Source organism: Elephantulus edwardii, unplaced genomic scaffold (genome assembly GCF_000299155.1).
Source record: "Elephantulus edwardii isolate Elephantulus edwardi_28Jun2011 unplaced genomic scaffold, EleEdw1.0 scaffold00074, whole genome shotgun sequence".
Classification (NCBI taxonomy): domain Eukaryota; kingdom Metazoa; phylum Chordata; class Mammalia; order Macroscelidea; family Macroscelididae; genus Elephantulus; species Elephantulus edwardii.
The window spans coordinates 11563731-11590737 of record NW_006399824.1 but is presented as its reverse complement, the minus strand read 5'-3'; the positions used below and the strand labels follow the sequence as shown (position 1 = coordinate 11590737).

At 41.8% G+C, this 27007-nt stretch overlaps 1 pseudogene; it reads left to right on the top strand.

Annotated features, from left to right (window-relative positions):
* The first annotated feature begins 2238 nt into the window (after nucleotides 1-2238).
* Nucleotides 2239-27007, top strand: part of LOC102871902 — a 182169-nt pseudogene continuing 157400 nt past the window's right edge.

Sequence of the window (27007 nt, the reverse complement as noted above, 5' to 3'; positions counted from 1 at the left end):
AAAAATAATGCCCTAAAATATAATACTTTTAGACTATTCTCTCCCCCATAGACTTCAATGCCGTAAACATATTTCATCCAGTTTTTCTCAGACTTTTAAGAGAAAACTTTGAAGATCAACAACAACAAAAAAATAAAAAGAAAAAAATCCCCCAAAATCTCTATAAACTTTGAAGGTCCCTTAAGGAAGATAGTTTTGCCTAATAATTAAGCCAAGAGAGGCTGTTTGCACTTTCTGAAAACAACTTTGAGAAATAATTCACCTACCACACAATTAATCCATTTAAAATGTGTCATTCAATGGCTTTTAGCTTATTAATATAATTGTGTAATCGTTACCACAATTAACTTTAGAACATTTTCATTACTCCCAAAGATAACACTTGCCCCATCATTCCCTCCGCCCTAGTCTGAGCTTCAGCCCTCACCACTACTGTGCTTTCTGCCAGTGCAGATGTGTCTATTCTGGACACTTCAAGGGAGTGTAGGTGGCATAAGTGATTTGTGACAGCCTCCTAACCTTAGATCTCGGGTGGTGTAGTCTGAAGGGGCTGCTAACACAATGGAGGCCCTTCTCTGGGAGTTTGAATCCACCAGTGACTCCATGAGAGAAGGGGGATAATCTCCTGTGTGTCACAGTCTCTGCAAATCCACTCCCTCCCAGCTGTGAATTGGTTGTGACTCAACAGCAGTGAGTTTTGAAGGAGAGCTGACCTAAAGGTTGTGGGATTAACACCCAGCAGCTCCACAGAGGGAGCAATTCCACATCCTGCTCTATAAAGACTGCAACCAAGGTTGTTGTAGGTTGGAGTCAACTGGGCAGCAACTTTTTTTCCCTTTACATTTCATATGTTGTTGTTGTGTAGCATAGAGTCCGAACTGACCCATAGCTGGTCCTCTGGAGGGTTTTCATGCTTTTTGTGTCTGGTTCCCCACCCCCCACATAACATAATGTTTTCAATGCTCACACATGCTGTACCATATACTAGAACTTCATTCCTTTTTCTTAGGGCGCTCTGGTGGCCGAGTGGCAAGAAATTACACTACAGCCCAAAGGCACTTAGTTCAAATCCATCAACTGCTCTGAGGGAGAGAGATGGACAGTCTCCTCCTGTGTGATTTACAGCCTCTGAGAACTTGCGTTGGGGGATGGGGTTTAGTTATGAGTTGGTTCCCACATGACAGCCCACAACAACTGCACACAACAGCAACAATATTCCTTCTCCCCCTGTCCCTTGCCCCCCGTTGTATACCATTGAATCAAATTCGATTAGCACAGGAGATTGCCCCTCCTTCTCCAGCAGAGAATCTGGTTTTGAACTGCATGCCTTCAGGATTGCAGCACAGCTTCTTGCCACTAGGCCACTAGAGCTCCCCCTAATATTCCTTTTTTTTGACAGAATCATATTTCATTGTATAGACATACCATGTTGATTGACTGACAAAATCATTTGATAAATATCTGTGTTGTTTCAATTTTTGGCTATTAGGAATAATGCTACAAATACATGTGAACACGTGAGCAACAACTCCAAATTCAGTCCTTCTAGGAAGTTGGTATTACACTGCTTTTTGAGTCCGCTGGCCTAGAGATTAAGGAGTTTTGCTGTCAACCCAAAGGCAAGTGGTTTGAATCCATTAGCTACTCCAAGGAAGAAAGATGAGCAGTTTCCTCCTGTGCATTTTATAGTTTCTGAAAATCCACTGAGGGTTAAGCTATGAGTCTATTCTGACTCAATGGCATTGACTTTGTGTCTCAATGACTCAATGAGCTTGTGTTTGGCTGGTAAAAACCAAAAGGTAAGAACATTGCTGAAGATTATGAATAAACAGCTGCAATAGTACATTGATGGAGAACTGCCAGAAATTGCCAGCTGGATTCAGAAAAAGCCATGGAATGAGGGACAATATGGCAGTTTTCAAGTAGATCTTGGCTGGAAACAGAAAATACCAGAAAGATGTTTACTTGTGTTTTATTGACTATGCAAAGGTGTTTGACTGTGTATATCATAATAAATTATGTATAACATTGAGGAGAATGGAAATTCCAGGACACTTGATCAAGCTCATGTGAAATCTATACACATATAAAGCAAAAGAATCAATTGTCCAAACAGACAAAGGAATGTTGCATGTTTTAAAATCAATAAAGGTAGGTGTCAGGGTTGTAGCCTTTCTCCATACCTGTTCAATCTGTATGTTGCGCAAATAATTGGAGAAGCTGACTTTATGAAGAAGAATGCTGGCTCCGGGGCCTCTGGCTTGGGCCCCGCCGGACCCGGGGCTGTGGAGAGGCCGGGCCGGGCCGGGCCGGGAGCGCGCCGTGGACACCCCGGTGCCCGGTGCCGCACGGACCCCGCGCCCCGGCCTTAGTTTCACTTTTTGCTTTTGCTCCACTGCGGACGGAAGGCAGGACGGGAGTGCCGACAAGATGGCGGACGGGGAGCTGAACGTGGATAGTCTCATCACCCGATTGCTGGAGGAACTCTACTATGCTTAGTGGTAAAAAGATGCACTACAGCCGGCGGGGCGGGGAGCTGCATCACTACTGACCTGCTCTCGGGTTGACTCAGTAATTCTGGCAAATCACCACCTGTAGCAGAATCATCACCTGTACTAGCCACCCCAGAGGAAATCACTGAGATGCAAAGGAAAAATGAGCTGAAACTCAAGATAAAGGAAGAACATCTTGCTGCTTTGCAGTTTGAAGGCTGCAACACTTCCATGATACATCTTCAAGGATATGAGCATGTGCGTCTAAATTCCAGGGTCGATCTCCATAATAGTCTATGTGTTTCCTACTGCCAAAGGGGCCCTTTAGAGTAGTGAGAGAAGACCTTCACCCTGAAACCCACAGCGTCCCTTTTCAGCAGGAAGTAGCTAAGAGAATGCGTCATCCCCTTTTCCTTATGAATCAGGGTGAAGTCTCTCTCAGGGAGGAGAGATAGGGAATGGCAAGGGACACACTGACAAGGGAGATTGATCAGAACTGGCTTTGGCGGGCACTGTGGCAATTGGACAATTAAAACAGACATGGGGGAGGAGGGAGAAACGGACTGGGGAGGAGGGTGGAGAAAGCGGTGCAACAATGAATGAACGAAAACCTAAAATCTCTGTAAATGTCATTAAAACTAGTAAAATTTTTAAAAAAAGAATGCTGCATCAAGATTGGAGGAAGAATCAACAACTTGCATCATTCAGATGACACAATTTTACTTGCATAAAGTGAAGAAGACTTGAAGCACTTACTGCAGAAGGTCAAAGACTATAGCCTTCATTACGAATTACGTCTCAGCATCAAGAAAATAAAAATTCTTGCCACTGGATTAATAGGCAACATTATGATAGATGGAGAAGGGACTGAACTTGTCACCAACTTATGTTCCTTGAATCTACAATTAACACTCATCATAGCAGCTGCTCTTGTTCATTATCCAACTTTCAGACATTTAGGAAGCAATTGAAAATACCATTGCTTGGATCAGGTCCACCTCAACTTTAAACTGATATCCTTCTTTCCTGTTTTTGATGCTACCTGAATGATGTGAGTGAATGCCATGGTTGTTGGGGGGCTTTTTGCACTCTTTGCTTTACCTTACAATTTGGAGGAGGTTATTATAACTATAGAGCATTTTGGCTCCACGTCAAACTTAAACTACAGCCTTTAGTGGGTGACCTGGAAGTCCTGCCTCATGAGCTACATCTGGGGAGTGGCTGTCTTGTCACCAGGGTGTTATTGGAAACTCTTCTTTTATCCTTTATCCATACTTTATCCTCTTGCAGCATTCAAGTTACTGAACATCCTTCAGATATTCTCATTGAAAGTTCAGTGAAGTATACACCAGCAACTTTGGATGTCATGGGTCATATTTCACTTCCATGCTATGTTAAGAGTAAATTATATTAAATGATATCTAGGCTCATTAGCACCTCGAAGAGGACCTTGACAGTGGGTCTAAGGTGCTGCATTCAGGTCACAGTCTTCCCGGGAGGCATGGGTTCAGGTTCTACTTTCTTCCTCTCCTTAGTAGCTATTAATGTTATGTTTAAAATAATGCTGCTTCTCAAAGGAGCTTTGGTGGCACATTGGTTGAATGCTTGCCTGATAACTGAAATGTTAGCCACTCCACACAAGAAAGATGTGGCAGTCTGAGTTCATAAAGATTAATATTGGAAACCCTATGTAGCAATTCTGCTCCATACTATGGGTTCAATATGAATTAGAATTGACTTGGTGATAGTGGGGTCTACTTATCAACAATGTGATAGATTGTTGTAATTGATTGCAGTTGAGTCAACTCATAGATGACCTTCCAGGAGGTTTTCAGAATCTATAAATTGGCTTGGAGGAGATTGTGGACCAGCTGGTAGATCCAAACTCTGTGCTTTTGGGTTGGCATCACAACTTTTTACCACTAAGCCAGCGGAACACTCTAATTACATATATATGAAAAGAAATAAATATAGAAATAAAGAATTATTTTAAACATGAATATCTAGAATTAATAATAACATATTTGATATAGTAAATCTCTAATTGATAATTATAATATATAATTGAGTCCCTGGAAGATATAATTAAGATCTAATGTGTGAACATGAACTTGTTTAGAAAGAAAATCTTTGAAGGTGTTTTCAGTTAATCTGCAGCCATATCAAAGTCAAGTAAGTCCCTGTGGAGGGACAAACACAGAGGAAAGATCATGTGAAGATACACCTACACAGCAGGGAACATTTGAGGCTACCAGAAGCTGGCACAGACAAGAATTTCCCTCAGAGCAGACAGAGAGAACTTGGCGTTGCCACATCCTGATGGCAGATTTTTAGCCTCCAGAACTGTGGGAGAATACTTTTCTGGTCTTTAACCATCCACTTGAATGGTATTCTGCTTTGGTGGCCTTGGAAATTGGAAAGCAACTCTGAAGACAAGTGGGACACCTTGTACCAGTTTCCCCACCAGGTACCATTTTTGGCTTGTTGATTCAGTGAAGCATTGGAGGAGGGAAATAGTTCTCACCCTGGAAGTCTGGAGCTGCATTAGGAGAGGAGGCTTCTTGGAGCCCACAAAGGACAACACTGTTGTCATCAGGCTCAGCTGAAGCTCCTGTGAGCATCTGCTCAGCTGATGCTGCCAGCTCTTGCATTTTTCTACAGGAAATGATGAGAGCTTCCTTACCTCCAAGCTCTGTGCGATCAATGTGATTTTTTTTGGAGATGATGCAGCCCTTCACAGCCAGGAGACAAATGTCAGACTGCCTGGACAGAGTTCTCTGATAGGCTGGCGTCTGGCTGGCTGCTTGTGACAGCCAAGACTGCTGCTCTCCACTTTGTACTTCGGTCAGCTGCATCCTCCTCTGTGCACCTGTCACCCATTGTGCACCCTCTCAGCTCTCACCTCCTGTTTTGAGATTGCTCATCTGTTGGCTTGTAGCTCTACTAGACGGAACAGTCTTGGAGAATAAGACTTTGCTTCAGGTCTAGATTTATACAGATTGGCAGTGACAGGTTTTGAGTGGGTACTTAGCGACGTTCCTTTAGGGCACTCCAAGCGTGAGAAGCAGGCAGCTACAAGCATACCAATGAATGAGATGTGGCATATTTTTGCTTGGAGAGGGACATTGAAAAACTTCTACTCTAGCAAGCTTGTCTTAAATGACCTTTTATGTGTTGTAACTGAGTTTTGTCTTAGTTCCCGAGTGTTCCCATGACACAAATACCACAAGAGGGTTACTTTAAAGAACAAACATGAATTTTCTGGTAGTGTAGGTATCTAGAAGTTCAATGTGAAGGCACTGGATGTAGGACAAGGCACCCTCTATCAGCTCTGGGGAAGATCCTTGCTGCAGTTTCTATAACCATGGTTTCTCCATTTCTTTGTGATCTTTCAGTGGCATCTGTCATGCCCCCACTTGTGTTTGCTAGCTTCTTTGTCTTCATTCCTCAGGCATTGTCTTTGAGTTGGAACAATCTCATAACTGACCCTTTAGCAGGTTTTCTAGGCTTGTAAATTGCATGGGAGGAGATTGCCCATCTTTCTCTGTGTCTTATGTTCTCTTTATAATGCACTTGTGGCTAGGCTTGGGACACACCACACGGTGATGCCTCATTAACACACAAAGAAAACCTCCACCTCAGTGGTCTCACATCAAGCAGAGTTAGGATTCCACGTTATGTTTTGTAGAGGACAGAATCGAATGCACAACAGATGCCATCTCATCACTTACTCTTGGGGTGTTAGACATCTGCATACATAGTTTCTAACTCTGAATATTCAGAAATGGCCTTGGACTCCAGCATTCTTTTCCTCGTTTGATCTTCTTGCCAAAGGGGCCTTAAAGGACCTGCTCGTTTTCGTGTCACATCTCTGGCGGCATAGTGTGTAGAGAGTTGTGCTGCTAGCCCAAAGGCAGTGCTTCTCTGGCAGTTTGAACCCTTCCAGGCTCATGTCAGGAGAAAGACAATCTCCTCCTGTGTGATATACTATCTCTGTAAACCTGTAGGAGGATCAGCTATGAGCTAATTCTGACTCAATGATAATGAGTGTTTTTCTGTTTTAACATGTATCATTTGTCACTTCCCCAAGTGCTTTTTAAAGAAAACATAATTTTTATCTACTGACCTTTCAGCTATATTTGTTGTTATGTGTTGTCAAGTTACTTGTGACTCATAGTGACCCTATACAGCTCTGAACCCTGCTCTATCCTGAGCCAACCTTATTGTCTCTGACACACCTACCCCTGCCCCCTTTTCCCCAGTCAGTGAGTCAGTCCATCTTATTGAGAATCTTCCTCTCTTGTGCTGTTCCTCCACTCTCCCAAGCATGACATCCTTCTCCAAGGACTGGTTCTTTCTTGCAACATGCCCAAAGTATGTCAGACAAAGATTCAGAATTCTTGCCTCCAAGGAGCATCCTAGTTTCACCCTCTCTAGGATAAACCTGTTTGTTCTCCTTGCAGTCTATGGTATAGTCAATACTCTTCTCCATCACCACAGCTCAAAGGCATCAATTCTTCTAACATCCCCAGTCATTGTCTAGCTCTCTGAGGCATAGCAAGTGATTGCAAAGACCATGGCGTAGATCAGGCACACCTTTATCTCCAGACTGACATCATTGCTCTTTAGTACTCTGGAGGGGAAAGAAAAATACTCTTTTACTTGACACCTGCTATGTTTTGGGTCTGTGATTCTAACTTGTGTGTATGTGTGAGTGGGTATAAGCATTTAGTTCATCACTTTTGCTATTTGGAAGGTAGAATGATCTGTATCTGCTTTAAAGAGAGTTTTCAATCTCTGTGGGTATATGTGCTGTGTTTATAAAGAGTTCTTTCATGAGACAAAATTCCCTGGGGCTGGGGTCATTTTTACCTACCTGTCATATTGACTACTTGAAGGTGATTAGCGCATATTTGCTAATTTTGGTGAGTTTGGAAATAGGACAGCAGCCATTTCTACAAACCAGGCATTGAGGATTACAGCACATAGCTGCTGTTAGGCAAATAAAAGTTTTCTTTGACTTTCCACAAGGTCCTCACTATCAAATCATCATGCTGATAATTTACATTGAGGACAAGTGATTGCTTTAGGTAAGTGGTCTAGTCTGGCAATAAATCCATGTTTACTTTGGCTTCCCTTTTTGGATTTCCTATCCTTGTTCTTTGATGATGAACAGCCGAGTAATCAAATCAGTGAGACACTACTTTAAAACAAAACAAAACACCTGAAATTAAACCAGGGGGATGTTTAACTGCAAATTTTTGAGAGAAAATATCCTCAGAAGTGTTAAAAAGGATTTCGTACTTACAAGGATATCCAAGGAAAATGAAATTACCAACTTAAGGTGGATCAGAGACCTAGAGGAAAAACCAAAGACTATAAAATTCATCAGAGAAAAGCTAGGGACTACTCTAGAAGACCTAATCCACAGCATGAACAGACTTCTAAGCAAAATGAAAAACCTACAACTAGGAGAGAATGAAATAGATGAATGGGGCCTTCTAAGAAGCAAATCCCTCTGCACATCAAAAACTTCTCCAACAAGGGTGAAAAGGAAACTCACAGACTGGGAAAAAAAATTTCACAGTGACATATCTGATAAGGTACTTTTATCTAAAATTTATAGAATACTCCTCTACAAGAAAAAGGTAAACAACCTAAACACTAAATGGGCACAGGATATGAATAGACACTGCACCAAGAAACACATTCAGATGGCAAACAGACACATGGAGGAAAGTTCAGAATCCCTAGCTGTCAGAGAGATGCAAATCATCTCACCCCAGTAACAATAGCAAAATTCAACAAAGCAATAAACAACAAATGCTGGCCAGGTTGTGGAGAGATTGGAACTCTTATTCACTACTAGTGGGGATATAAAATGGAATGGTACAGTCACTATGGAAGGCAATCTGGTGCTCTCTCGAAAGTTGGAAATAGGAATACCATTTGACCCAGCAATTCCACTACTGAGAATACACCCTAAAGAAGCCAGAGCCATGACTCAAAGAGATTTGTGCACACAATACATGTTCATTGCTGCGTTATTCACAGTAGCAAAGCAATGGAAGCAACCCAAATGCCCATCAACAAATGACTGGATAGAAAAACATTCACATAATGGAATATTATGTAGGACTGAGAAACAATGAACTTGTAAAACGTGAGAGAGCCTGGTGGACATTATGCTGAGTGAAATATTTCAGTCATGAAAGGACAAATACTACACAATACTGCTGTTATAAAATAGGACAGACATGGGGTGGTGTTGGAGAGAGAATGGGAAAAGAGTGCATAGAGAATGAACACTGCATTAAAACAGACAAAGGGAAGAACTGGAATATATGATTAGGCTTTGTATGCATGACAATACTCTGGAACAAGGGATGCAATGTGTGGAAGGTGAGTGAGGGAGAAAGAAAATGTGCAATGATAAAAAAATGAAATCATTTCAATGTTAAAAACAAACAGAAGCCCCAAATAAAAAGGATCTGTAAAGTTCAGAAATGCCATCGTTCTAGTGCATACAGTGCCGAGGGGACAACTGAAGTATATGGTGCCCCAGGAAAGACTAAAGTGGATTCTGTCCTCCTTCACCTCTTCCCGAGAAATGCACCAAGTCCTGGTTAGGAGACTGTCTCAACTCTTCTTTTCCCCTGGAACCTTATATTTGATATTTGGGTGAACGTTAGTCCCACTTCCTTTAGTGTATGCTTATCTTCTGTGGCTCCAAAGGGTGTACGGTCCAGGAAGCAGTGTCTGCAATGGGCTTCACTGTGTATAACCTTCACAGTGCTTCAAAGTGCTCAAACTCATTCAAAGAGCTGCTCCCTTACATTTATGTTAAGTGGATATTTCCATCTGAAAGGGAGTTCTGGTGGTGCTTCTTGGGAGAAAGATGTGCCAATTCGCTCCCAACTGAAAACCTGCTGGAAGGGTCCTCTATGAGTCTGTTCTGATTCAGCAGCAATGTTGTTGTTGTTATGTGTTGAGTCACCTGCGACTCCTAGCAACCCTTTGTACAACATCTCTGAAGCCTGCTCTGTCCTGAGCCAGTCTCGCTGACTCCGACAACCCACCCGCATTACCCCAATTACTTTATCAATCCGTCTCATCAGGAGTCTTCCTCTCCTGCGCTGTTCCTCCACCCTTCAAGCAATTTTTTCCCTCCATTTGAATATTCTCCCTTTAGTTCAAGTTCAGTAGAGGTGAACTTAGTCAACCTCTGTGTTACAAGGATGTTGTATGGCAAGATTACATACCGTAGATGTGGATAGGAAAAACCCGTGAAAAAGAGGCGTAAGATGAAGCCCCCATGAGGCAGATGCACTACAGGTGAACCACAGAATTGGGTTTTTGCTTTATTCTGACCAAGACCGGAAGAGCATGCCTGATTGATTACGAGGTTCATTGTCCAGATGATGAAAACAAGCCAGCATCTCTGAGAAGTACAGCCACTCTGGGCCCTGGGAAACAAAGGATTTTCTCTTAGGCTTCTACACACATGAGCGGCCTCAGGATGCGCTTGCAGGAGGCAGATAAAGAGTTCCAGAGGGACTACTTTGCAGCAGTTTCCATCATTTTAGGACCACAACATCCACAAAACCCAATTTTTAAAAAAGCAGTTCTGTGCACGGACCAGATTCACAGCTCTCCGTTGGCCTGGCCTCTCCCCGGGGTCGGTCTCTGAGATAGGGCAGAACGGCTGGACTGTACAGCTTTCCACACACCCTTCATAAATTTTATTTCTCTCAGCTGAGCTTTTGCACAAATGCAGTTTATTTTTAAGAGAACATATCTATCTTCCCCTCAAACTAGCTCTGTCGTCTTCTTCCTTCTTTTTCTGAAACTGTAGTCAGACAGTCACAGAAGTCTGTGTCATGAAAGTTGTATAACACAAGCCAAACATATCAACTCGCAGCAAGCCTGCGGGACAAAGCAGATCTGCCCAAAGCGTTTCCAAGCCTGTGAATCTTCACAGAAGCAGACCACGAGTTTTTTTCCACTTACTGACTGATGGGTTTGAACCACTGACCGTTTTTTGCTTAGCAGTTGAATGCTTTAATCACTGCACTGCCAGGGATCCTATAACCCAAGCCAACCCACTGTCATGGAGCCAGTTCTGACTCCTAGGGGATCCTCTATCCACGGGGGATCCTATGTTTAAAATAACATTTCCATTCTATATTGCATTTATATTTGTCTGTAGACTCATAGGTTTTATTTTACAGTTTGTAAACTGAGGAACATTTGGTCTGAAAAATCAGATGAATTTCTGAGTGTGGTAGAGGCAGAAAAACTTAGGCTTCCTTTTCCAGGGCAGTCAGTTGAGTGAGTTGGCTTTAGACTTCTGAGAAAACGAGATATTTACATGAAATAGAAGCTTAGGTTTTGGTTTGCTGTCATGGGCCTCAGTTCAGTTGCTCTATTTTGGGCTTAGTTGTTGGTGAATTGGCGTGTTTCATTGGAACTCTTTGTGCAACACAGTGAAATACTGGCCTATGTTGGCATCCTCACAACTAACTGTTAGGCTTGTGCTGATTCTTGCAACCACTGTCTTTCTCTTTTTTGCTGACTTTACCACATCGTTGCTTTCAGGGGCTGTCAAGTTGAGTACCACTCATAGTGACCTTATGAACAACAGATTTGAACTTTGTCCTATCCTGAACTATCCCTATTACCTCTGACACACTTGAGCCTATTGCTATAGTCACTGTGTTAATCTTATCGAGGGACTTCCTTCCTTTCACTAACCCTCAACTTTTCCAAGCATAATGTTCCTCTCTTCAAGGGATAGTCTATCTTAGCAACATACGCAAAATGTGTGAGACGAAACTTTGTCATTCTTACCTCCAGGGATCACTCTGGCTGCACCTTCTCCAAGATCTCTCTCTTTCTCTCTCCCACATCTATCTATATCTATATATCTATACATATCTATTTGTTCTTATGGCAGTCCATGGAAAATTCAGTACTCTCCTTCAACACCACAGTTCAAAAGGACTTTGTCAAGACTGATGTCTTTTTCCAGGCACGTATTCCTCCTGATAGTATGCCCAAAGTGGCTGAAACAGTTTCACTATCTTCACTTCAATGGAGCACTCTGGATTAACTTTTCCCTGTTTGTTCTTTGACAGTTTATGGTATGTCCAATATTCCTTGCCAGTACTACCTTTCAAACTCAGCAATTTTTCTTGGTCTTCTTTCATTGTACGACATTCACGTGCATATCTTGTTGTTGTTAGGCACCATCGAATTGAGTACGACTCATAGTGACCCTATGAACCCTATGGATTTGAACCTTGGACAATCTGTGCCATCTTCACACTTCCTAGCACACTGGAGGCAGTTGCATCAGTGATCATGTCAATCCACCTGATCTATGGTTTTCTTCTTCTTCACTGAGCCTCCGTCCTTCTAAGTATCCTGTCTGCCTCCAAGGAATAGCCCCTTCTAGCAACATACCCTGAGTACATTAGGTGAAGCCTCATTATTTTTACTTCCCAAGAGCATTCTGGCTGCACCATCTCCAGGACATATTTTTTTTGTTCTCTTGACCATCCATGGGATGCTCAGTGCTCTTCTCCAACACCACAGCTCAAAGGTGTCAATTCTTCTTCCGTCATCCCTGTTGATTGTCCAGCTCTCAGATGCAGAGCATATGAGGTGATTGGAAATCTCAGGTATGAGTGAAGTGTCCTTAGTCTTCCTCCAAGTAACAAGTTCTTCAGCACTTTAAAGAGGTCTTTTGAAGATTTGCTTAATGCAATGCTTGCCAATGATCAATGCATATATGCTAGATTCAGTGAATATCAGAAAAGGATTTTTGCTTTTACACATCAGCCATTAAGAGTTACATCAATCACACAACTGCTGAGGCAACTACAAAGTTTCTTTGACTTTTCTACAATATCCAATTATCATGCCGATAATTTACATTGTAGACCAATGTAAAAGTTCTTTGATTTCTTGACTGCTGCCTCCAGAGGTGTTGATTGTGGATCCAAGCAAAATGACACCCTTGAAAACTTCAATCTTTTCTCCATTTATCATGATGCTCTTTATTGGTAGAGTTGTAAAGATTTTTGTTTTCCTTATGTGAAGCTTAATCTATATTGAAGGCTATAGTTTTGAGCTAAATTTGAGCTTCATCAGTAAGTACTTCAAGTACTTTGATGTTAGTCATATTGTCACATTTCTTTGCCTGCTTCATTTCCATATCCAATCAATCATCAGAATTTCTTCCTTTTAATTTTTTTTCACTACTCTTTCCTCTTAAGAAAGAAAAGATTAGGAAATAAAGTTGTTTAGAATCTAGTTTTGTTGGTTAACAGAAAACAGTGAGTTTCTAGTCAAGGCTGACTTTTAGTTGATGGAACCTGATTGACAAGGGAAGTTTATTCACCTCAAAAGGAAACTTGACATACTTTCTAGGATATGTAGCCTTCCAAGGTTTAAATACTCTGTTAGAATCATTCTTGGATTGAAAGGGATAGAAAATGACAGAGAAAGGAGTTCAAATTAATAGATAATATACACTTAATAAGGTGAAAGGAAAGGCAATTAACAGTGGATGATTAAACCCAGTGGGTATTACAATTAATGTTGTTATTGTTGTATGCCATCTAGTCACCTATGACTAGTAGTGACCTTATGTACAACAGCTCTGAACCTTGCTCTATCCTGAGCCAGTTTCACTGACTCCAACACACCTAATCCCATTTTCCCAGTTATTGTGTCAGTCTGTCTCATCTAGAGTCTTCCTCTCCTGTGCTGTCCCTCCACCCTTTTGAACATGATATCCTTCTTCAAGGAGTGGTTCCTGCTGGCCATGTGCCCAAATGTGTGAGATAGAGCTTCAAAATCCTAGCTTCCAAGGAGGAACTTGGTTTTATCCTCTCTTGGCTGTCCCTGGTATATTCAATATTCTTTTCTAGCACCACAACTCAAACACATCAATTCTTCTGCTGTCCTTAGTCATTGTCCAGCTCTCTGATGCTTAGCAAGTAATAGCAAAAACCATGGCCTGGATCAGGCACATCTTTGTCTCTAGACTGACATCATTGCTCATAAATACTTTTGCTAACATTTCCATGCTCATCCAGTTCATCCTCACCAATATATTGCATGGTAGTTGTTTTAACTAAGACCCAAAAGAAAATTTCACAGGGGGTAAGTCACAGAGTAAGGGTTGTAGAAATCTCAAAATCTGTACTCTTTTCACTCTATCTTGTCTGTCTAGTGCTAATACTTTCTGGATGTGCTAGAGGGTCAAGGATTAGAAAAGCCCTTCATCCAGTACATTGGGAATGAGGCTTTTAAGCCTGTAAGCTCTGTTGCTATTTCCTCTATTGATAGAAGCAGCTGAGTCTTCATCTGCTTGGGGGGAACAAGAGTGTCTTCCTTTTTAGGCAGAAGTGCTTTCATTTTAGAAGACTGTCTCAATCCTTCACTCACGTACTCCTCATAAGTTTCAGGCCTTTTGTCTTCATTTTAGGAATATGCCCTTCCAGACAAAGCTCGACTTTCCAACTTGCCACTAGCTCCACTACTAGACCAGGTGAATTTGGATAATTCATATGAGTTTTGTTTTCAATTTGATTGGAGTTGTTGGGAGGTTTGGTTTGTTGCTGTTATATGTCCAGTTGGCTCTGACTTACTGTGAACTTACAGATAAAAGAGTTAAATGCTGCCCAGCAGTGCACCACCTTCATGATCACTAGCATGTTTAGTTCACTGCTGTGGCTGTTCTGTTAACACTTCCTATTTAGGGATTTCATCTTCCAGTACTGCACAGAGCACATACATACACAGTAGCACAGTCCATAGTGTGTTGCACTATACTGAGAGTCTCTGGTGTTTCACATCCACTAAAAAAAAAAACACAAGATGATGGTAAATCTCTTCCTGTGAAGATTTATAGTTTTTGAAATTAAATGGAGAATTGTTATGAGTGAGAATAGACTTGATGGCAGTGAGTGAAATATAGAGATAGAGATTTATATGTAAGTGAGTAATATATATGTGAATGATATATATAAATGAATAATATACATAAGTGGATAATAATATATGTGAATGTTATGTATATGTGTGAATGATACATATGTGAATGATATATATGTGAATTTTATATATATGTGAATTATATATATATGTATATATATATATACATATATATATACACACACACATACATATATGTATTTACTGCTAAAAGGACACACAAATCTGTCCTGCAGGAAGTACAACCAGATGCTCCTATTAGAAAAGATGGCGAAGCTTTGTCTCTTCGACAAGATGGACTAACCCGATGACTATAACAATGAGCTCAAGCATATGAGAGGTGGTGAGGGCAGCCCAGGATAGGGCAGGCTTCCCGTCTGTTTATCATAAGGTTGCTGCGAGTCATAGCTGACTTGCTGGCACCTAACAACAACAAGATCCCATGGAAAGTGTGCTGGTAACCCAAAGGTGGTGCGTCTCTGGTGATTTGAATCCACCAGTGACATACAAGGGAGAAAGATGGCCAGTCTTCTTCTGTGTAATTTACAGCCCCAGAATCTCCTGGATGGTCAAGTATATGTTAATTCTGACTTGATAGTAGTAAGTTGAGTTTATATATATACTCATTGTTGTCAAGTTGACACTGTTGTAAATGGTATTGCTAGCTTCATTACCCATTTGGGCTTCTCTTTCTTAGTGTAGAGAAACTCAAGTGATTTTTGTACCTTGATCTTGTACCCTGTCACTTTGCAGAAACCTTCTATTAGATACTGGACCTTTCCTCTGAAAAGAGCTCTGGAACCTAGTGGCTCTCCCCTTTGGCTGCCCTGCTTCATGCCTGGGAGGCTGATTCATTAATTTTTCCAGTAACTCTCTTGTCATTTCAGCTTCCAGGTGGGTTTATGCAGGCAGGAAATCAGATGGCAGGAGAAGAGTTAGTTAAAATATTTATTCTCCTGGACCTCTTCTTGCCAGGTTCCTGTAGTTGGCTGTAATCCTCTATTGAAGGCCATGGATCTTGTTGGGGAACATTATCTATACAGCTACTCTCTCTACTGAGTCCTGGGAGCACGTCCTTATCATTTCTCTTGGGCTCAGAGTTGTAAAAGGTTCTGTTGTTACATGAAAGATACACTCTCATGGAATAATAATAATAACAAAATAATAAAGACCCTGATGGTTTTAAAACTCTGCTCATATATACATGGTCCCGTGGACTGCCAAAACAATGAAGAGATGTGTCTTGGAGAAGGTGTTTCAACAATGGGCTCTGACAAAGCAATGACTATGAGGCAGGAGCAGGATCAGATAGCGTTTCATTCTGCTGCACAGGGAGTCACAGTGACAAGCACCTAACAACAGTAGCAGCAGCAGCAGCAGCAAGAACAAGAGAATGTATAAAAATAACTGTATAAGGCATGGTTTCGTGGAATAATGATGGTAACACTGGCCAATACTCATTAAATGCTTACTGTGTGCCAAGTACTGTGGTGTGGGTTTTATATGCATTAACAATTGCCTTCACAACACTCTTTAGTTTAAGGTCTACTAAATGCAAGAAACTCTGGTGGTGTACTGTGTAGTCTATTATACTTACTGCTAACCAAAAAGGTTGTCTGTCCAAATCCAGCAGTTTCTCAATGGGAGTTGTTGTTGTTGCTATGTGCCATCGAGTCACTTGCAACTCATAGTGACCCTATGTACAAGAGCCCTAAGCCCTGCTCTATCCTGTGTCAACCGCACTGTCTCTGACACACCTACTCCCACTACCCCAATCACTGAATCGAATCACTTCATCAAGGGTAATCCTCTCTTGAGCTGTCCCTCCATCCTCCCAAAAATGATGTCCCTCTCCAAGGACTGGTCCCTCCTTTTAACATGCCCAAAATATGTCAGATGAAGCTTCAGAATCCTTGACTCCAAGGAGCAGCCTGGTTTCACCTTCTCCGGGACAAACCTGTTTGTTCTCCTAGCAGTCCATGATATATTCAACACTCTTCTCCAGCACCACAGCTCAAAGGCATCAATTCTTCTTCTATCATCCCTAGTCCCTGTCTCAAAGGGAGAAAGACAGGAAATTTCTCTTTTAAGATTTACAGCCATAGAAGTTCCATAGAGGGTTATCATGAATTGGAATAAAGTCAAGGACAGTGGGTTGGGTTTGGAGTTTACTTTCTCAGACTTTCATTGCTGCAAAATTGCAATTCACTCATAGCTTGCCCTGTTTTGGGTTCTTGAGGCTGTAAGTCACAATGAGAGGAGGTTACTTATCACACTTCCACAGTGTGGCTGGTGGATTTGAACCACCAGAGAGGGGCAGCTTTTGGGTTAGCAGTGCATTCTTTACAGACTAGAAAATACACTCTTGCAGGTGAGAAAAAGAGCTAAATAAAAAGATTAAATATCCCATTCATTGTCATACAGCTGTAAGCATTCAGACCAAGACAATCTGGCCCCAAGGTCCCAACATTTAACCCCAAACTGACTATGCAAAGGCTTTTGACTGTGTGGATCACAACAAGGTATGGCTGACTCTGAGAAGAATGGGAATCCCAGAATATCTTGGATCAAGAGGCAGGGGTCAAAACAGAGCGGGGTCCGTCAGGGATGTATTATGTCTCCATACCTTTTCAATCTGTATGCAGAACAGATCATCCAAGATGCTGGGCTGTATGAGGAGGAATGTGGCATCAGGATTGGTGGAAGAGTCATCAACAACCTGCGTTATGCAGATGACACAACCCTTCTTGCTGAAACTGAGGAGGACCTGAAGCTTTTGCTGTAGAAGGTCAAGGACTGCAGCCTCCTATATGGATTGAAGCTCAACATCAAGAAAACAAAGATTCTCACCACTGGGCCAATTGACAGCGTCAGTATGGGTGGTGAAGAGATTAAGATAGTTAATAGTTTTAGTTTGCTTGGTTCCACAGTCAACACTCTTGGTAACAGCAGCCAGGAAATCAAGAGATGAATTGCATTGGGAAAGTCAGCTGTGAGGGACCTCTCAAGAGTATTGAAGAGCAACAATGACAGGCTGGAGACTAAGGTGTGCCTGATCCAGGCTATAGTCTTCGCAATTTCGTGCTATGCATCGGAAAGTTGGACAATGACTAGGGATGATAGAAAGATAATTGATGCCTTTGAGTTGTGGTGGTGGAGAAGAGTGTTGAATATACCATGGACTGCTAGGAGAACAAACAGGTTTGTCCTGGAGAAGGTGAAGCCGGAATGCTTCTTGGAGTCAAGGATTCTGAAGCTTTGTCTGACATACTTTGGGCATGTTGCAAGGAGGGACTGGTCCTTGGAGAGGGACATCAAATTTGGGAGAATGGAGGGATGGCATAGGAGAGGAAGACCTTCGATAAGATGGATTGATTCTGTGAGTGGAGTGGTGAGAATGAGTGCATTTGAGATGGCTAGGTTGGGACAGGATAGAACGGCATTTAGGGGTCTTGTACATAGGGTCGCTATGAGTCGCAAGCGACTCGATGGCAAATAACAACAACAACATCTACTCAGAGGGAAAACTCTTCAGCTCTGGGGAAAATAAGAGCCAGAAGCACATGGCTGGACACTAATCATGTAATTCATTACTAATAAAAATTTCAGATCAACTGTTTAAGAGAGGTAGGGTTGGGAAAGATGCGTCAATTTTATCTTCCAGTTGTTGGGGTTATAGCTGCTGTTGACTGTGATTCATAACAACAACCCTATGAATCTTGCCCTATCCTGCACCATCCTCATGATCTGTATCATGTTCAAGCCTAAGGTTGCAAGCACTGTGTCAATTCATTTCCTTGAAGGTCACTATATTTACAGTCTTGGAAGCAGGAGTGGCATTCACTTACTAAATAACTTGCCTCTGGAAGCTCTATGAACTTTGATAAGTGTTGATGGTTGTAGAGGGCCTTCAGGCTTTTTGTTCATGGGGTCGCTATGAGTCATGCTTGACTTGAAGGCCATCAACAACAACATACTTATAGTCGTGGAGCCCTGGTGATTAGGTAAGGAGTTACGCTGTCAACTCAAAGACATGCATTTCAAATCTACCAGCTGCTCCGCAGGAGAAAGAGAGACAGTCTCCTCCTGTATGATTTACAGCTTCCAAAAACCTACTGGAGGGTCAGTTATGAGTTGGTTGTGACTTGATGGCTTATAACAATAAACTGAATACTAAATTTACTTGATCAGTGCTTTTTGGTAAAACTTGAGATGCCCTCTATTTGAACATATACATGTATGATATATATTGACATGTATCAATTCATGCAAATATAATGTTAGTCTTTTGTTTACATCTTCCTTTCAATAATTGCTCTTCTTGGAATCATTCTTGCTTGTATTACCGTCAACTATCCTGAAGGTCAGTAGAAGACAGGTGAAATACAGACTGTATGCCTTGTAAAGCTGTAGCCTATAATGTCCCTTTAGCCTGGAAGCAGGAGCAGCATCCCCTTCCGAAATGGCTTGCCTCTGGAAACTCTATGTACGAACAGTGCTCAGGCCTTTCCTTCATAGGGTCGTTATGAGTCATCTCCAACTCGATGGCACCTAACAACAATAACAACAATGTCCTTTTAGGAATATTCCACAGGAGATGCATCAGTGTTTGCCGATGTCAATTGGGCTTCCCAAAGTAGTTGCTTTAGTTTTCTTAGATGCTTTACAAAGGAAATAATTGAGCTTTTCATTTCATCGCAGACTCTTGAAAACTTGATAGCCAGACCTATGGCCAATGGGCTACACATGTTAACTTTTAGTTTGGTTTCTGGTCTTGTTTTAGGATTTTTGCTTTTTTTTTTCTGTATGCTTTTATTTTATTGCAATTTGCTGTAATTTGGGTAACCAGAAACAAGACAATAGTTAAAAAGCTCTGTGTATGTGTGTGGCGCTGCCCCCGTACTCACGTTCCCACACACAGTGCATTCTGGACTCTCCAGGAGCCCTGTGTTGACTTGCCAACATAGGGACTATTAAGGTTCTATAACGACTTAGCACACTCGCTGATAAACGGGGAGGCCATCAAAAAGAAACTGATAATTAGGAGGATTATCACAATCATCAATTTGCAGTCCCTTTGATGAGTGTTGGTTGCTTTTAATGACTCACTGAAGATCAAGTTGCTCTCCCTTTCAGCAGTAATGTGAGCTTAATAAGCATTAGTGTGATGATGACAATGAGTAAACAATCATCTTCATAATGATAATAATTTGGTCCAGGCAGGAGGGAAAATATTCCTGACTGGGCTTATTTGACTGTGACAGGAGGTGGAAAGGCAGAAGCTGGTGGGGGGAAATGAGAGGGCTTATTGGGGAGAAAAAAACCTACAAAATATATTTGTAATTATATTATTAGCTATAATTACATAATTATAATTATGTATAAATAGAAAGGAAGGAAGGAGTACCCTGGTGGCATAGTTAAGTTTTGGGCTACTATACAAAAAGTTGTGTGTTTGAGTTCACTGGTCAGCACTCTTTGGAGGGGTAAAAGATAGGCAGTCTCCTGTCACGATTTAGAGCCTTGGAACTCTGGTGGAGGCTCATCATGAGTCTGAATCATTTTTATGGCAGTAGGTGTGGATTTGAGATATAGATGGGCTCAAGAGACATGGAATTGGAGTGGGACTGGGAGTGTATGTGTAGGATCTAAGGATGTTGTAGCTTAGCTAGAGTGAGGCATCAGGAAAGGAGTATACTATGCCCTCGAGTCAGAACGCTGGTTCTATGACCTTAGACACATCACATGACTTTTGTGCCTCAATTTCCTTATCTGGGAAAGCATGTTCATGGAGCATTTGAGGTTTTTGTTATTTGTAACTTAGGGGGATTCTGTCTGTCACACTCTAGACTTGCTCCATCAAGTTTTCTTGGTTACTATCTTCATTCTCATCTCTGGTCCAAAAGGCAGCATCATGGTAGATGGAGGATTCAAGTTGTTAGGAATTTCATTTCACTTAGGTCTATAATCAACACCCATGGTAGCAAAAGTCAAGAAATCAAAAGATGTGTTGTGTTTGGAAAACCTGCTGTCAAGAACATCTTTAAGTGCCAAAGAACAAGGGCATAATTTTAAAGGCTATGATATCAGATGGTGAAGAGATTGAGATTGTTCACAGCTTCAGTCTGCTGGGGTCCACGGTCAACACTCTTGGCACCAGTAGCCAGGAAATCAAAAAACGTATTGCGATGGGAAAGTCTGCTGTTAGGGACCTCTCTAAAGTACTCAAGAGCAATGGTGTCTCTCTGGAGACGAAGGTGCGTCTGATACAGGCCATGGTTTTTGCAATCATTTGTTATGCATCAGAGAGTTGGACAATGACTAGGGAGGATAGAAGGAGAATTGACGTCTTTGAGCTGTGGTGCTGGAGAAGAGTATTGAATGTACCTTGGACTGCCAAGAAAACAAACAGATTCATCCTAGAGAGGATTAAACCAGGCTGCTCCTTGGAGGCAAGGATTCTGGGGCTTCGTCTGACATACTTTGGACATGTTGTAAGGAGAGACAGGTCCTTAGAGAGGGACATCATGCTGGGTAGAGTAGAGGGACAGCGCAGGAGGGGAAGGCCCTCTATGAGGTGGATTGATTCAGTGACTGGTGTAATTGGGATGGGTGTGTCAAAGGCAATGAGATTGGCACAGGATAGAGCACGGTTTAGAGCTGTTGTACATAGGGTCGCTATGAGTCACAAATGACTCGATGGCACACAACAACAAAAACAACAACAACAACAACAACAACAACAACATGATATCTTTAAATGCTTCCTATGTATCTGAAAGTTGGAAAATGAAGAGGGGTGACGGAAGAAGAATTAATGCCTTTGAATTGTGGCATTGGTGAAGAATATTGAATATCCAATGGACTGCCAGAAGAACAAACAAATCTGTCTTGGATGAAGTGTAGAGAGGTTGCTTCTTAGAAGCAAAGTTGCTTCTTAGAAGCAAGAATGTTGAAGCTTTTATCTCACATACTTTGAACATGTTGTCAGAAGGAGTCAAATATTGGAAAAGAATACCAAACAGGGAAAAGTAGAGAGTCAGCAAAATTAGATGGACTGACACAGTGACTGTAACAATGGGCTCGAACTTGGAGGAGATCATGAGAACGGCACTGCTATTCACAGGGTCGCTATAAATTGTAGTTGACTCAACATTTAACAATAATAACAATAGCAATAGCAACAACAATGACAACAACGACAACAATTTTTATAGAAGCAATAGACAACTGTTTGCTCTGCTAAGGGACCTTAGGAAAAGCATGCTCAGAAAATGCTGACATTATGAATTTGTTGAGGGCTCCTATGTGATGAGTAATGTAAAGAACTTAGTAAAAGGTTTGGTGCATTGTTGCTGTTGTAGTTATGTACTGTCGAGTTATGATTTATGAACAACTTATCTGAACCCATGTCCTATCCTCTCTCAACCTTATAATCTCTGTCACTCTTGAGTCCCTTGCTCCAGTCACTGTGTCAATCTATCTGGTTGCAGATTGAATCCTCTCCTGTGCTGTCCCTCCACCTTTGCAAGCATGATGTCCTTTTTAAAGAAAAATCCTCTCCTAGTAACATGCCCAAAGTATGTGGGATGAAGATTCTCCATCCTTCCCTTCAAAGAGCACTCTGACATCATCTGTTCCAAGATATATCTGTTTGTTCTTTTAGAAGTTCATGGGATACTCAGTGATCTTCAACACCACGACTAAAAAATTATCAATTTTTTCTTCTGTCATTCTCATTCATCATCCAGCTCTCAGACGCACAGTGAGTCCTCAAACTAACATCATTGCTCCTCAGCAATTTGGAGAATTCCCTAACTTCAGACTTTCTCAATGTAGTATGTCTTCTGACAGCTGGCACCAAGTGTATTGATTGTGGAGCCAAGTAAGATGAAGTAACTGACAGTTTCCATCTTTTCTTCATCTATTATGATATTACTTATTTTTCCAGTGCTGAGAATTTTTGTTTTCTTGATGTTGAGATGTAATCCATATTGAAGGCTACAGTGTTTGGTTTTCTTTAGCAAGTATTTCAAGTCCTTCTTACTTTCAGCAAGCATGGTTGTACCATCTGCATACTAAAGTTTATTGATGAGTCTTCCTCCAATTCTGATGCCACATTCTTCTTCAAAGAGTTCAGCTTCTCAAGTAATTTGCTCACCTTATAAATGAAATATATATGGAGAAAGGACACAACCATGACACATACCTTTCTTAATTTCACAGCTTGTGCTGTCCCTTGCTCTGTATGCACAACAGCCTCCTGGTATAGGTCTGGGTTTTGCATGAGCACAATCAAGGTTCTGGGATTCTCATTCTTCTCAATGCTAGCCATATTTTTTATGATCTACACAGTCAAATGCCTTCTTATAGTCAATAAAACACAAATAAACATTTATATTTCTAGTATTCTCTGCTCTCAGTCAGGATCCCTCTGACTGTTAGAGTTATTATTACTAATTATTAGTATAATTATTATACATCTAGAACACAATTGATCCAATTGACATGTGGTACATTGTAGGTGTATAATAATTGAGAGTGCATATGCTGCTGCTGCATATGCTGATAGACCCTAATGTAGGGAGAATTCTTAGCATTCTAAGAGGATTGAACAGTGTTTTGAATGTGCGAATGTGATTAAAAGAACCTTGTTATGTAATTTAAGCAATATATAGAGAATTACTTGCACTGTGTATTGTTTGTTGTTATTATTGTTAGGTGCCATGGAGTTGACTACAACTTGTATGAACAACAGATTGGAACCTGGCCCTATTCTGCACAATCCTCACTATCTCCACTATGTTATATCTGAATTCTTCATTTATTGTGTTCTTCTTATCTCATCTTTCTATATAGTCTTTTGCATCCCTTATAAGTCTGGACATATTATAGATGTTCAATAAATACTCTGAGTAGCACTGAAGGGTTCAGTTATGAAATAGTATTTTGGGATAATGAATTATTAAGCTTGTAATTTCAAATGAAACTACCAATAATGGTAATAAGCATAAGAGTTCATGGGAGTTTTTGCCTTTCTTAACCCTTCTGTAAACATATTGTTGCTGTTGATTGCCTTTGAGTCAAGCATGGCTCATAACAACCCTATGAACAAAAAGGCCTGAAGCCCTCTACAACCATCAACACTTATCAAAGTTCGTTGAGTTTCCAGAGGCATGTTGTTTGGGAAGTGGATGCCACCCCTGCTTCTAAATTAGTCCCCACAAACCCTGTGTGATGAACACGTGCTGTAATTTGCTACATTTTACTGACGCCCATTGTTGTTGTTAGGTGCTGTTGAGTCGTAGATGACTCATAGCGACTCTATGAACAAAAGGCCTGAGCAAGCCATTTTGGAAGTGGATGCCACTCCTGCTTCCAGGCTTGTTTCATTCGGGAAGCTCCAGCAAACACTGTTCAACATGGGTACCTATTACCATGTTTGGCACTTCACTGTCCCAGTAGTCAGTATCACAGAAACCACGAGTTACCTCTGTACAGCAATGTACAGACCAGTGCTATACCACCTAGAAGAATGTTTGACAGGAAAACAATTTGAACCCAGCCAAAGGCCGCAGATTAAAATCACCCACCTTCGGCTTGGTAGCATAACTTTCTGACTGACATCCATTGTTGTTGTTGTTGTTATGTGCCGTCGAGTTGCTTGCGACTCATAGCGACCATATGTACAAGATCCCTAAACCCCGCTCTGTCCTGTGCTAATCACACCATCTCCCATACACCCATCCCAATTGCCCCAGTCACTGAATCAATCCACCTCATAGAGGGCCTTCCCCTCCTGTGCCGTCCCTCCACCCTACCAAGCATGATGTCCCTCTCTAAGGACTGGTCTCTCCTTACAACATGTCCAAAGTATGTTAGATGGAGTCTCAGAATCCTTGCCTCCAAGGAGCCGCCGGGTTAGACCCTTTCCAGGATGAATCTGTTTGTTTTCCTAGCAGTCCATGGTACCCTCAATACTCTTCTCCAGCACCAAAGCACAAAGCCATCAATTCTCCTTCTATCCTCCTTAGTCATTGTCCAACTCTCTGATGCATAACAAGTGATTTCAAAGACCATGGCTTGTATCAGACGCACCTTAGTCTCCAGAGAGACACCATTGCTCTTCAGTACTTTGGAGTTCTCACATCAGCAGAGAACTGACGCCCATAGGGATTGAAAGACTTCATTCCTGTGTGTAGATCCCACAGCCTGCAAGTGAAGGAGCTGGAGTTAGAATCCAAGTCTTCGAACACCTCTTACAAAGAAAATATTGCATATTTTGTTTGGAGTTAGATCATCTGGTATCTGCATTAATTTACTACAACATGAAGTTTCTGTTCTTCATCTGTGATGTAAAGGAGTAATAAACTAAAATTTTCACCGTAGCAGGGACGTTTGCACATATACAGGCTTTGGGCTGAAGTAGAGAAAGGGAAGCTGGGAGAACTGCAGAGCAGTGACTGATCTGAAGGAGGCGACTCTGAATGAATTGCAGCTGATGGTTGACAAGCAGGATTGTGGTGGTGGTTGTGTGCTGTCAGAAATGAAGTCACAAATGACTCTCAGCTGACCTTCAAGCGGGTTTTCAGAGGCTGTAAAATGCACAGGAGGAGATTGTCCATCTTTCTCCCGTGGAGCAGCTGGTAGATTTGCAATGTCAATCTTTGGATTGGCAGCATCATGCCTTATTACTTAGCCACTAGAGCTCCTTGGGCATGCAGGATGGAGAGGCCCAAAGTAATGAGTCTTAACCACTTTCCCAATTTTCAGTGTTGACAATGAATTATTATCAAAACTAACCATGCACAAATTGTTGTTGTTACTATGTGCTGTTGAGTCACTTGCAACTCATAGTGACTCTATGTACAACATCCTTAAACCCTGTGCTAACCTGTGTCAGTCTTATTGTCTCTAACACACCTACTCCCATTATCCCAGTCACTGCATCAATTCATCTCATCAAGGGTCTTCAGTCCCTCCGCTCTCTCAAGCATAACGTCCCTCTCCAAGGACTGGTCCTGCCTTGCAACATGTCCATCAGAATCTTTGCCTCCAAGGAGCAACCTGGTTTCACCCTCTCTAGGATGAACCTATTTGTTCTCCTATCCATCCATGGTGTATTCAATATTCTTTTCCAGCACCACAGCTCAAAGGCATCAATTCTCCTTCTATCATCCCCAGTCATTGTCTAGCTTTTTTACAAGAAAACCAAGCACAAGAGTCACATTAAATGCCACATGGGCCAAAAAAAGGCATAAAGTGCCAGTTTACCGTCTCAATACCAGCGGTTTTCAAAGTCCCTTCCAACTTTGAAGTATAATAAAAAAAGCCAACTGCTTACTTGCCGAAAGAGAAACCATTTTTCTCCATTGTGCTTGAAACCCATCATCTGTCTTTTGCTAGATACTTTTCATTGGTACGAGGGGAGGATGCCACCCCAAGCCTCCAGTTCCTAATGTTGATGGAGGAGATAGAATTACCACGCCACACTGCCGTGAGTGACAGATGTATGTGCAGGCGAGAGAAAGGCAGACCTGGGTTTAATTATGTAAATATATGGCTAAGCTTTAATAAGGCATTGCTGCAATAAAACTGTCATAACTGCCAAGTTCGGGAAATAGAATGAGTGAGGTTTTCATTCCGGGGCACTATATTTGGGAAGGAAAAAAAAAAAGAAGCAAGAAAAACAGAGAGGAGCTGGTTCATCTTGAGAAACCTTCAGAAACATGTCAGCAATTCCTGAGCGGCTTGTTCCTGCCAAGCACCATCCACGGTGACAACTGGTGCTGAAACCTGAGGAGCCCACACAGCTCCCAGGGAGAGGAGAAAGCTGACGTTTCAAGGTTGATGTTTTCTAAGGAGTTCTCAGAGAGACCAAGCTTTTTATCATCACCTGCCAAACTATTCCTCAAACTAGTCAGCCCCCTCTTTTACCTTGTAACCCTTTTTCTGCTGCCTGTTCCCAGAAGAGGACAAGAGGTGACAGAAGTTGGGCCAGGGTTGAGAGCGGTTGGTGGTGGGCTAGGTAGAGGTGGAAGATACTTCTTTGCCTATCAAGAGGTGGGGATTGAAGTGCTTGTGTCGTTCTTTTAACTGTCCATATATTTTCTTTTTTAAAGTCAGTGTTTTTAATAATCCCCTGGTGGCTAAGGAGTTGCACTGCCAACCCAAAGTCAGGCAGTTTGAATCCACCAGCTGCTCTGCCTGAGAAAGATGGGAGATGATCTCTCATGGGATTAAAAGCATCTGAAAACCCACTAGTGTCAGTATGAGGCAGCTCTGACTCAGTGGTACTGACTTAGGATTTTAGGGTTTTTTTCTTGTTTCAGCCTATACGCAGAACGGATTATCCGGGAGGTGGGGCTCTCTGAGGAGAAGTGTGGCATCAGGATTGATGGAAGATTCATCAACAACCTGTGTTACGCAGATGACACAACCTTGCTTGCTGAAACTGAGGAGGCCCTGAAGTGCTTGCTACAGAAGGTCAAGGACTTCAGCCTTCAATA